Source organism: Diceros bicornis, chromosome 15 (assembly GCF_020826845.1).
Source record: "Diceros bicornis minor isolate mBicDic1 chromosome 15, mDicBic1.mat.cur, whole genome shotgun sequence".
Classification (NCBI taxonomy): domain Eukaryota; kingdom Metazoa; phylum Chordata; class Mammalia; order Perissodactyla; family Rhinocerotidae; genus Diceros; species Diceros bicornis.
Genome location: NC_080754.1, coordinates 3427474 through 3441727, shown reverse-complemented (window position 1 = coordinate 3441727; position 14254 = coordinate 3427474). Strand labels below are relative to the sequence as shown.

The window sequence follows — 14254 nt, the reverse complement described above, 5'->3', positions numbered from 1 at the left end:
AAACACTTACAGCCAAGAATACTCTACACAGCAAGGTTATCATTCAAAATGGAAGGAGAGATCAAAATTTTCCCAGATAAGCGGAAATTAAAGGAGTTTGTCACCAAGAAACCAGTGCTACAAGAAATGTAAAAGGGACTGATTTAAGGGGAAAAGAGAAGACGACAAATAGGAAAAATTACCTATTTCCATGATTAGAACGTAATGGATAAAAATACACAAAAAAGAGGTTAGATATGGTAGCAAAAACATAAAAGGAGGGAGGAGGGGAGTTAAGAGTACAGCTTTCAGACAGAGGTCAAACTAAAGTGACCATCAATTCTGTATAGAAGAAGAAAGGAACAGAGAAGGACTACTAAAACACTGAGAAAAAAAAAAGTTAAAAAATGGCAGTAAGTACATACTTATCAATAGCTACTTTAAACATCACTGGACTAAATGCTCCAATTAAAAGGCATAGGGTGGCTGACTGGATAAAAAAACAAGACCCATATATATGCTGCATACAAGAGACACATTTCAGACCTAAAGACACTCACAAACTGAAAGTGAAGGGATGGAAAAAGATACTCCACGCAAATGGCAATGAAAAGAAAGCTGGGGTAGCAGTACTCATATCAGACAAAATAGACTTTAAAACAAAAACTGTAAAAAGAGACAAAGAAGGGCATTACATAATGATCAAGGGAACAATCCAACAAGAGGATATAACACTTGTAAGTATCTACGCACCCAATGTAGGTGCATGTAAATATATAAAGCAATTATTAACAGACATAAAAACAGAAATAGACAGTAACACAATAATAGTAGGGGACTTTAACACTCCACTTACACCAATGGATAGATCATCCAAACAGAAGATCAATAAGGAAATATTGACCTTAAACGACACACTAGAACAGATGGACCTAGTAGATATATACAGAGCATTCCATCCAAAAACCGAAGAATACACGTTCTTTTCAAATGCACATGGAACATTCTCCAGGACTGATCAAATATTAGGCCACAAAACAAGTCTCCATAAATTTAAGAAGATTGAAATAATACCAAGCATCTTTTCTGACCACAACGGTATGAAACTAGAAATCAACTATAGGAAGAAAATCAGAAAAGCCACAAATACGTGGAGATTAAACAAAATGCTACTGAACAACGACTGGGTTAATGAAGAAATCAAAGAAGAAATCAAAAAATACCTGGAGACAAATGAAAATGAAAATACACCATGCCAGAATTTATGGGATACAGCAAAAGCGGTTCTAAGAGGGAAGTTTATAGCGATACAGGCCTATCTCAACAAACAAGAAAAATCTCAAATAAACAATCTAACAATGCACCTAAAGGAACTGGAAAAAGAAGAACAAACCAAGCCCAAAATCATTAGAAGAAGGGAACTAATAAAAATCAGAGCAGAAATAAATGAAATAGAGACCAAAAAAACAATAGAAAAAATTAATAAAACCAAGAGCTGGTTCTTTGAAAATGTCAACAAAATTGACAAATCTTTAGCTAGACTCACCAAGAAAAAAAGAGAGAAGGCACAAATAAGTAAAATCAGAAATGAAAGAGGAGAGGTTACAACAGACACCTCGGAAATACAAAAGATTATAAGAGAATACTATGAAAAGCTATATGCCAACCAATTCGACAATCTGGAAAAAATGGATAAATTCCTAGAATCATACAACCTTCCAAAACTGGATCAAGAAGAAGTAGAGAATTTGAATAGACCAATCACCAGTAAGGAGATCGAAACAGTAATCACAAACCCCCCCAAAAATAAAAGTCCAGGACCAGACGGCTTCCCTGGTGAATTCTACCAAACATACAAAGAAGACTTAATACCTATCCTTCTCAAACTCTTCCAAAAAATTGAGGAGGAGGGGAAGCTCCCTAACTCATTCTACGAAGCTGACATTTCCCTGATACCAAAACCAGACAAGGACAAGACAAAAAAAGAAAATTACAGGCCAATATCACTGATGAACATAGATGCAAAAATCCTCAACAAAATACTAGCAAATCGCATGCAACAATATGTTAAAAAGATTATACACCATGATCAAGTGGGATTTATTCCAGGGATGCAGGGATGGTTTAACATTCGCAAATCAATTAACGTAATACACCACATTAATAAAATGAAGAATAAAAATCACATGATCATCTCAATAGATGCAGAGAAAGCATTTGACAAGATACAGCATCCATTTATGATAAAAACTCTGAATAAAATGGGTATAGAAGGAGAGTATCTCAACATAATAAAGACCATATATGAGAAACCCACAGCTAATATCATACCCAATGGTGAAAAACTGAAAGCTATCCCTCTAAGAACAGGAACCAGACAAGGATGCCCACTGTCACCACTCCTATTTAACATAGTACTGGAAGTCCTCGCCAGAGCAATCAGGCAAGAGAAAGAAATAAAAGGGATCCAAATTGGAAAGGAAGAAGTGAAACTCTCACTATTTGCAGATGACATGATTCTATATATAGAAAACCCTAAAGAATCCACCAGAAAACTTTTAGAAGTAACAAACAAATATGGTAAAGTTGCAGGATACAAAATCAACATACAAAAATCAGTTGCATTTCTGTACCTAACAACGAAGTAGCAGAAAGAGAAATTAAGAATACCATCCCATTTACAATTGCAACAAAAAGAATAAAATACCTAGGAATAAACTTAACCAAAGAGGTGAAAGATCTGTACACCAAAAACTATAAAACATTTCTGAAAGAAATTGAAGAAGACACAAAGAAATGGAAAGATATTCCGTGCTCTTGGATTGGAAGAATTAACATAGTTAAGATGTCCATACTTCCTAAAGCCATCTATAGATTCAATGCAATCCCTATCAAAGTTCCAACAACACTTTTCACAGAAATAGAACACAGAATCCTAAAATTTATATGGAACAACAAAAGACCCCAAATAGCTAAAGGAATCCTGAGAAAAAAGAACAAAGCTGGAGGTATCACACTCCCTGATTTCAAAATATACTACAAAGCTATAGTAACCAAAACAGCATGGTACTGGCACAAAAACAGACACACAGATCAATGGAATAGAATCGAAAGCCCAGACATAAACCCACACATCTATGGACAGCTAATCTTTGACAAAGGAGCCAAGAACATACAATGGGGAAAAGAAAGTCTCTTCAACAAATGGTGTTGGGAAAACTGGATAGCCATATGCAGAAAAATGAAAGTAGACCCTTACCTTACACCATACACAAAAATGAGCTCCAAATGGATTAAAGACTTTAATGTAAGACCTGAAACTGTGAAACTTCTAGGAGAAAACATAGGAAGTACGCTCTTTGACATCGGTCTTAGCAACATCTTTTCAAACACCACGTCTGACCGGGCAAGAGAAGCAATAGAAAAAATAAACAAATGGGACTACATCGAGCTAAAAAGCTTCTGCACAGCAAAGGAAACCATCAACAAAACGAAAAGACAACCTAACAATTGGGAGAAGATATTTGCAAACCATACTTCTGATAAGGGCTTAATCTCCAAAATATATAAAGAACTCATGCATCTCAACAACAAAAAAACTACCAACCCAATTAAAAAATGGGCAAAAGACCTGAACAGACATTTCTCCAAAGAAGATATACAGATGGCCAACAGACACATGAAAAGATGTTCAAAATCACTAACTATCAGGGAAATGCAAATCAAAACTACAATGAGATATCACCTCACGGCCGTCAGAATGGCTATAATTAACAAGACAGGAAACAACATGTGTTGGAGAGGATGTGGAGAGAAGGGAACTCTCATACACTGCTGGTGGGAGTGCAAAGTGGTGCAGCCACTATGGAAAACAGTATGGAGATTCCTCAAAAAGTCAAGGATAAAACTACCATATGATCCAGCTATTCCACTGTTGGGTATTTATCCAAAGAACTTGAAAACACCAATTTGTAAAGGTACATGCACCCTTGTGTTCATTGCAGCGTTATTCACAAGAGCCAAGACTTGGAAGCAACCTAAGTGCCCATCAAGGGACGAATGGATAAAGAAGCTGTGGTATATATACACAATGGAATACTACTCAGCCATAAGAAACGATGAAATCCAGCCATTTGTGACAACATGGATGGACATTGAAGGTATAATGCAAAGTGAAATAAGTCAGAGGGAGAAGGTCAAATACCGTATGATTTCCTTCATTAAGTAGTAGATAATAACAACAATAAACAAACACATAGGGACAGAAATTGGATTGGTGGTTACCAGAGGGGAAGGGGGGAGGGAGGAGGGTGAAAGGGATAATTCGGTACATGTGTGTGGTGATGGGTTGTAATCAGTATTTTGGTGGTGAACATGATGTAATCTATGCAGAAATAGAAGTACAATGATGTACACCTGAAATTTTTACAATGTCATAAACCAATGTTACTGCAATAAACAAAAAATTTAAAAAAAAATTAAAGAGAATGGGACACTTTCTAACTCATTTTACAAGGTCAACATTACCCTGATACCAAAACCAACGACAACACAAAAGAGGAAAATTACAGGCCGATATTGCTGATGAACATTGATGCAAATTCTCATCAAAATATTAGCAAATCGAATTGAACAATACGTTAGAAGGATTATATACCACGATGATGTGGGATTTTTTTCCAGGGATGCAGAGAGGGTTCAATATCCAAAATCAATCAAAGTGATACACCACATTAACAAAATGAAGAATGAAAATCACATGATCATCTCAATAGATGCAGAGAAAGCATTTGACAAGATTCAATATCCATTTTTGATAAAAACTCTCAATAAAATGGTTATAGAAGGAACATACCTCAATATAATATGGCCGTATATGACAAACCCACAGCCAACATCATTCTTTTTTTTTTTTTAATTTTTTGTTTATTGCAGTAACATTGGTTTATAACATTGTAAAAATTTCAGGTGTACATCATTGTACTTCTATTTCTGCATAGATTACATCATGTTCACCACCAAAATACTGATTACAACCCATCACCACACACATGTACCGAATTATCCCTTTCACCCTCCTCCCTCCCCCCTTCCCCTCTGGTAACCACCAATCCAATTTCTGTCCCTATGTGTTTGTTTATTGTTGTTATTATCTACTACTTAATGAAGGAAATCATACGGTATTTGACCTTCTCCCTCTGACTTATTTCACTTTGCATTATACCCTCAATGTCCATCCACGTTGCCAACATCATTCTTAATGGTGAAAAACAGAAAACTATTCTCATAAGGACAAGAACAAGACAAGGATGCTCACTTTGCCACTCTTATTCAATATAGTCTTAGAAGTCATAGTTAGAGTAATTAGGCAAGAAAAAGAAAGAAAATGTATCCAAATTGGAAAGGAAGAAGTAAAACTGACACTATTTGCGGGTGACATGATCCTATATACAGAAAACTCTAAAGAATTCACTAAAAAACTATTAGAAATAGTTAACCAATACAGTAAAGTTGCAAGGTACAAAATCAACATACAAAAATCAGTTGCATTTCTATACACTGACAAGGAACTAGCAGAAAGAGAAATCAAAAATACAATCCCATTTACAATCACAACAAAAAGAATAAAATACCTAGGAATAAATTTAACCAAGGAGGTGTAAGACCTCTTCACAGATCTTACAAAAGTACAAAACAGTATTGAAAGAAACTGAAGAAGACAGAAAGAAATAGAAAGATATTCCGTGCTCATGGATTGGAAGAATTAACATCATTAAAATGTCCATATTACCTAAAGCAATCTACAGATTCAATGCAATCTCGATCAGAATCCCCAGGATAATTCTTCACGGAAATAGAACAAAGAATCCTAAAATTTATGTGGAACAATAAAAGACCCCAAATTGTCAAAGCAATCCTGAGAAAAAAAGAACAAAGTTGGACACATCATACTCCCTGAGTTCAAAATGAACTACAAAGCTATAGTAATCAAAACACCATGGTACTTGAAGAAAAACAGACATACTCTTCAATGAAATGGAATTGAGAGCCCAGAAATAAAAGTACACATGTGTGGAGAGCTAATCTTCGACAAAGGAACCAAAAACATTCAATGGAGGACGGAAAATCTCTTCAATAAATGGTATTGGGAAAACTGGACAGTCACATGCAAAGGAATGAAACTAGACCATTATCTTACACCATACACAAAAATTAATTCAAAATAGATTAAAGGCTTGAATTTAAGATCTGAAACCAAAAGACTCCTAGAAGAAAACTTAGGCAGCAAGCTCTTTGACATCAGTCTTAAAAGTATCTTTTTGAAAACCATGTCTCTTCACGCAAGGACATCAAAAGAAAACAAAGACAAGTAGAACTACATTAAACTAAAACGCTTCTGCACAACAAAGGACACCATCAACAAAAGGAAAAGGCAACCCACCAACTAGGAGAAAATATTTTCAAATTATATATCCAATAAAGGATTAATTTCCTAAATATATAAATAACACATACAACTCAACAACAAAGAAACAAACAGCCCAATAAAAAAATGGGCAGAGGATATGAAAGGATATTTTTCCAAAGAAGATATACAGATGGCCAAGAGACACATGAAAAGATGTTCAACATCACTAATCATTAGGGAAATGCAAATCAAAACTGCAATGAGATCTCACCTTACACCTGTCAGAATACAATGGCTATAATTAACAAAACAAGAAATAACAAGTGTTGGAGAGGATGTGGAGAAAAGGGGACCCTCATGCACTGCTGGTGGGAATGCAAACTGGTGCAGCCACTATGGAAAACAGTACGGAGATTTCTAAAAAAATTAAAAATAGAAATACCATATGATCCTGCTATTCTACTACTGGGTATTTATCCAGAGAACATGAAAATACTAATTCTAAAAGACATATGCACCCCTGTGTTCATTGCAGCCTGATTCACAATAGCCAAGACACGGAAACAGCCCAAGTGCCCATCAACAGATACGGATAAAGAAGATGTGGTATATATGTTCAATGGAATTTTACTGAGCCATAAAAAAAGATGAAGTCATCCCATTTGTGACAACATGAATGGAACTTGAGGGTATTGTACTAAGTGAAATAAATCAGACTGAGAAAGACAAATACCAAATGATTTCACTCATATGTGGAAGATAAGATAAAAAAACCACATAGATAAGAAGAACAGATTGGTGATTACAAGTGAGGAAGAGGGTGGGGGGAGGGTAAAAGGGGTAAAGGGGCATAAATGTATTGTGACTGATGGAAACTAGACTTTTGATGGTGAACACAATGCAGTCTATACAGAAACTGATATATGATAATGAACACCTGAAATTTACACAGTGTTATAAAGCAATATGACCTCAATAAAAGGATTACAAACCAAGGAGACCCCAAGCAAGGATAAAAAAAATTGAAAAAGAGTATGCACTCACTGCATTCTATGTACTTGTGCTCTCAGATTCAATTCAATTTTACAAATATTTCACGAATACTTATTTAGGACCTCATGTGTAAACCACTGTGTTAAGCACTGAAAAAGACAAAAAGAGTACTAAAGATGCCCAAATTGTAATCTAAAAAAGCCTGTAGGCCAAAAATATGTATTTCACATGGTCATTTGTGTCTTAAAAAAATAATAAACCTCTGAATGATTCATATGAGAGAGTAATCCTATCCTCTTTGAAGTAATCTGGAAATGTATCATGGAAGCTGTAATATTTGAGATACACCTTGAAGAAAGGATACCATTTCAATGGTAAAAGAAAATAGAGCATTTATGTGTGTAGGGGGGTGGGATTTTTATGGAGAGACCTGCATTAACAAAAGGATCTGTCTGAGAGGGCGATGTGCCCAGAAGGCTTCCAGTAACTCACTTTGAATATAACACAGGGTCCATTAGGGGAATTGTAGACGAAGAGACTTCAGAGTTTAACCAAAGTTTTATTGGACAGGACTTCAACTAATGCCAGGAAGCAAATGCAGGGTGATGTGTAATATATATATGTATGTTTAAGTATATGTATTTATATATATGTTATATATCATGTAATCTTATCTACATATATGTTTATGTATATGTATTTATATGTGTTTAAATATGTAGATATGTTTATATACTTTATAATCTGTACACACACATGAACAAAGAAACATAAACAGATGCACATATATATATGCACACACAGATCTAGATACATATATCGTGTATGCATATAATTTGTTACCAATGACAATACATTAAAAGTTTTTGAGAGGAATATGATTTAATCAGAGTTCTCTTCTCGAAGAACAATCTGGCAGCAATGTTTGGGAAGTAACAGAGTCTCCACAAGATGTGGGAGATAGTTACTAGAGTTTTGCAGTGCACAGAGACTCTTAGTTATGAGGGTGAGGGCCTGAGTGGTATCAGCAGGAATGTGTATGGAAACAGTGATGAGAGATGAAGGGCAAGGGTGAATGTGAAGATGGATCACTCATGATACTTAGAGTATGTAGTGAGATGAAAGCTAACATCGAAGGACTTGTGGGGCACAAAACATCCAAACTCTCGCTCATTTTCATGTCTTCCCCAGACACTCACTGGGCACCATGACATTGTATCCTCTTATATTATTTGAACTTTAGTAGCATGCATTTTGAAGCCGTTCCTGGTCAACAACACATTCCAATAACCTTTATATATTACTGATTTCTTTACCTTATTAGTTTTCTTTTTTTTTTAATTATAGGAAGATTGTAACCATTTACATCCTATTCCACTTCTGTTTACTCTCTATGCCCAATTAAATTCTGCCATCTCATCTCTTAATTTTTTGAATTAATGAAGCATTTCAGATTATCCTACAAAGTACAAACAGATGGAAAGTGCCTTTCAAGTCATCAATGAGAGGCAACTCTCCCTTCTCATTGCTCATGGACACACACTGGGCTAAGAGCATCCTCTTACAGTTTGGCCCAAAATTCACTGTCTTGACACTCTTCTCTTTTTCTCTTCATTGTTTTCCCATTTCTTTTTATATCTCTGTGTGATATGTGATATCACATATATCTCAAGGAGAGAAATTCACCATGTCCCAAACAAAGTGGAATGAAAGACCTTTGATGACTAGCAGAATTTCTGGGATTTGTCTCTGTTCACTCAAACACAGGCCTGCCTCCACTGTGGAGTTAATGTGATGTGTGTCTCCAGGCTGCCCAGCTGTATTATCACCAAAGACATCATAGCTGAGTCTTGTTCAGAGTAACTACGCTACTTTACTGCTTAAAGCATTCATGAAGCCACATTGAAAATATACATCATATAAAATATTTTATTTCTTTTCTTCTTTAATTATTTTAGTATGACATGATCCCCTGATTAAAATTGTTTCTATGTTTTTAATTAACATATGTACATATATTGAGGTGTTTATTAGGTACTCCCACCTTGTCACTAAAATGCTAGACCAATTATAACTACAAAAAACTTGCACACAAAGCAAAATAGAGCCACATCTAATCTGCATATTTTGTGGCTGTTTTAATAAAAAGAGAACAGATATTAGCATGAGCTATTAGCATTTCTCTTTTATATTTTTGCCAGTGAATCTTTGACTTTCTTATTTCTCAGGCTGTAGATAATTGGATTTAACAAAGGAATGATGACAGTGTAAAATAGAGAGTCCATCATATCTTGGTCATCTCCCTGTGCAGATCCAGGGCGCACATACATGAAGAGAAGAGGGCCATAGTATAAAGAGACAGACAGGAGATGGGCCCCACTGGTGGAGAAGGCTTTCCCGATGCCTTGTACAGACTTCCTTTTTTAAGATTGTAAAGAGAACAAGTGTATAAGAGACAAGAACAGTCACAATGGTGAACACCTGTATTGACCCAGAGACAATAAACACCACCAGGACATTAATAGCAGGGTCAGTACAGGAAATCTTAAACAATGGTATAATGTCACAGTAAAAGTGATGTAATATGATAGAATTACAGAAGGTTAATCTGAATAAAAATCCTACACGAATTAAGGCATGAAGAAGGCCACCTACAAATGATGAGACTATCAGTCGGATGCTTAGTCTATCGGTCATAATCACCGGATAGAGTAAAGGTTTGCATATGGCTACATAGTGATCATATGCCATTGTTGCCAGCAGAAAACATTCCGTGGTTGCACTGATTGCAAAGGAAAAAAATTGTATCATTCATTCAGGGAGAGAGATCATCTTACTTGTGGCAAAGAAGTTGACCAGCATCTTAGGGGTCACTGTGGATGATAACCAAGCATCCACAAAAGCCAGACTCCCGAGGAATAAGTACATGGGGATGTGAAGGTGAGCGTCATTCCATATGAGAGCAATCAGAACAAGGTTTCCCATGACGGTGATGAAATATATAAGCAAGAACACCAGGAACAGGAGGATTTGCCAGTCCAGTTCATATGTAAGTCCTGTGAGAATAAACTCTGTCAGCAACGTTGCATTTTCCTTTTCCATGTCCTCACTGGGTGCTGCCTGAAATGAAACGGAGTAAATGAAAAGTATATATCACCGAGGATTTATCACACGAAAATACACAGGAGGAGAGTTGAAATAAAATTATCCACATCAGAATTTCCCCTTAATGTTTTTTATTACTTCTATAATAGATGGAATCTATATTGGGGGAATTGAATAAATGGAAAAATGGGGTAATTTCATTTAAAAGTGTGCAGAAACAGATTGAGAAAAAGGGAAAGTCATTCTAAGTGTGTGTTAAATTTGTGAGGAAACCATTGAGTGTGATAGGGAAGTTCTGTTTGTGGAACAAGGATGTCGGGTCAAGGGAAAATAAGTCTGAAGGGCCTGGGTAATGAAATGAATTGAATGACATGTGAGGGATCTTGAACTTTATTCCTCAGGCAATAAGCATGCACTGAAAACTTAAAAATGTGGACTGGTCTTGTAAGATAGTTTTAAAATTAAATACACGGCAGTGTAGAAAGTTGTCTGCTGAGAGGGGAAATTGCAGTTGGAATACTAGTTGGGAAGTTGATTCTCTTGTCCAGTGGTTCCCAAGTCAGATTACACATCAGAATTGTCTGAGCAATTTTTTTGCCAGATATGGATTCAGAGATATTACTGTAGAAATTGATTCAGTGAGTCAAGAATGAGGTCTAATATCTGCATGTCACAAATGTTCTCCATGTATTCAAATGCATGTGGAGTGCCTAGTCAATGAGTGATATGACATTAGAAGTGATGAGGAGGAATGAGAGATAGATGTAAAAGAATTCAGAGTGGAGAGTCACTAGGACCTGGTGACATATTAGTTAGGAGGAGGGTGGTCAGTGAAGGAGAGAGGAGTCACTTGATGACTGGGTAGATGGTCGTCAGATTTAGATTGAGAACTCAGATGCAGTGGCCAGTTTGTGGAGAGAGCATCCCGTGAACTGAGTAGTATGGGTCAACTAGAACTTAATAGAAATAAGGTCCTTGGAGTCACCAGGGGAGCTGAAGGCATGTTTATTGATGACCTATACACTGGAGAGAGTGCGTAAAGTAAAGAGAAGAAGAGCATGGAAAGAAACTTGAGGAAGTGTATTAAGGAAGTTATAAAGTGGATACACAGCGTATATCTATGGCCAACATCTGATGTCCTTTTTTTCTTTTTTTTTTTTTTTTTTGTGAGGAAGATCAGCCCTGAGCTAACATCCATGCAAATCCTCCTCTTTTTGCTGTGGAAGACCGGACCTGAGCTAACATCCGTGCCCATCTTCCTCTACTTTACGTGGGATGCTGCCACAGCATGGCCTGACAAGCAGTGCATCGGTGAGCGCCTGGGATCCAAACCCCTGCTGCCAGCAGCAGAGCGCACCCACTTAACCACTATGCCATGGTCCGGCACCTCTGATGTCCTTTTCTACCACTTAATCTTGGTGGCTGGCAGAGGTTACCACCACTCAAGAAGCCAAAAGAGCTGGAAACTGAGTTTCCCATCCCCTTGTACCTGTAGTGAGGGGACTTGTCCTAGATTTGGGTTATCAAACCCACTTAACTTACATTTGGAATATGAAAGATGGAGAAAATGGTACAGAAACATAGAGAATATTGGTCACAAAGGCAGCAATAGGAAGACTCCAGGAAATGCATCCTGTACCAGCAGCAAAGGCATTGTCAGTGTGAGCTGCTTTCCAGGGTCAGCAGCAGTGACAGTGGCTCTCATTGAGTTGCTGATGGGACTTGATTTTGGCTGTTGATTGCCCTTTTTGCTTCCTTCCATTCTGCCCATTTTTTCAGCTGATTCCTCCAATCTTTCTTGCATTTCTGTGATAAAGCCGACTTCCATTCAATTAACTCATTTCCTGTTGCAACCAAGGAAAGAAAGAAAGACTACAGCTCACAGCAAAGAAAGACTAGGGAGAGACCAGATAAGGATACTGAGTGATCAGAGAAGCAGGAGGGAGACGGGACAGCTGAGTGCTGTGGACTTAGAGGGAAAGATGTTCAGGAAGAACGAAGGGAAGTACACGTGAAATGCCAAATAAATGCTCTAGTAGGACAAGGAGTGCTCAGAGTTCACTGAGTGTGGACTTTAAGACATTGGTCGTGGCTTTAGTGAGAGCAGTTTCCATTTTGTGATAGACATGAGGCCCGAAAATCATGAGAAGTGAAAGGGAAACCAGTGGGTGGAATAATACAGAGAACTCCAAGAAATGTGGGAACAGTTGGCATTTCTCTTCTTCTCCTAGACACCTATAGGGTTGTTTTTCCTCTGGAACATTTTAGTACAAGTTTTCACAAGAGAGGAGAGGAGATAAGGCATGGAGATGAGAGAGGGAACAGGAGAAGTGGGAAGGAAATATGTAAGAAAGCAACACGGAGGTGAGTGAAGATGGAAAATAACAGAGACGGATGGTCAGTGCAAGAAAGACCAGGAAGAGGGAGAGAGGAAGTCACTGACAGGCTGAGGGGAAGGGAGGGGCGGCTCCGAGGTTGGGGTGAGTGTTTGTTGTCACCCTGGTGTTGCTTGAGGTTGGCCGTCCTGAGAATCTTGTTTTCCTTTTTTAAAAAATCCAAAGTTTACTTTCCTATGGAATTTGTGTATGAAAAAGAGACTTTCATTTTAAATTTCATTTTATAAACCGTTGTTCATAAATATATTGGTGCTGCTTGACAGTTCTTTCCATATTTGAAAGCTGCTTTCTCTCTGTTGTTACAGCGATTAGAACTGACCTGCCGCTTGTTCTACTCTAGAGCGCTCTCCTCTCCACCAGGTGTGGGGGTGTCTGTTTGTTTGGGGGTTTCTTCTTAGGGGAATAAAACTGAGCAGAAACAGGATCCTGAGTACCGGCCATACAAAAAATGAACGTCAGTAATTCCAGGTGTTAAGTAGGTTTTTATATTGAATGGTTTCTTCCCCGCAATCTTGTTTTTTTTTAAATTTTTAATTAATTTCTTCCCTGCAATCTTAATCACTAATTGATTGACCCCTAAAAGTTATTTTGTGTGTGGGTAGTTATTGAGTCATAAATGCTGGAAAGCATAGTAGAGGGACATTTTCTACATAGTTTATATACATATATATATATATCTCAGAAATATATATATCAGGAAATATATATAATTATGCATATGTTAAGATATATAACATTATGTAAAATTACTTGATCTCTATATGTACCCATTTATATTCTATAGTACATATATATATTTCTACGGTATAGCTACAAAAGCTCAATAAAATTATCATCAGAAGTGAGTGAAAGGATAGACAAATTAATATTTCAGTATTTACCTTAAAGTTCTAATCTCTGGTTAATTATACAGAATGGATGTGCCTGTCACAATCATCAGAATGATTACTTGTATAGGAAGCATAGGACCTGAAACTTTAAACCCACTTGTAAATTACTTAACTTTCTAGTTCACCAAAATTTACCTTATAAACTCATTATACTTAGGTTAACAAAATAAAAAAAAAAACACTGTTCGAGGGAAGAGTTCAGTCTACAGCCACTTTGCATATCCCAGTTTTAGTCACAATAAAATAATTAATTCACTATTTTCTCCTCATTGCCACACGGCTATTTTGAAATTTACTAAACCCAATCTAAAATTATTGTAAATTAAACACTATTTTAATTTTTCTATAAAAGAATACTGAATATTACAGAATTCATTTTACTCTTACTCATATCTTGTAGGAAATTGTGGCTATCTGTTCTCGGACTTAGGTTTCTGAAAGTAGAAAAATATACAACAGCACAGGAATGACAACAAAATAGG

The 14254-nt window shown here is 36.7% G+C and overlaps 1 pseudogene; it reads right to left on the bottom strand.

The window, feature by feature from the left end:
* Positions 1-9567: 9567 nt before the first annotated feature.
* Positions 9568-10486, bottom strand: LOC131414505 (olfactory receptor 5H2-like; annotated as a pseudogene).
* Between the last annotated feature and the right edge of the window lie 3768 nt (positions 10487-14254).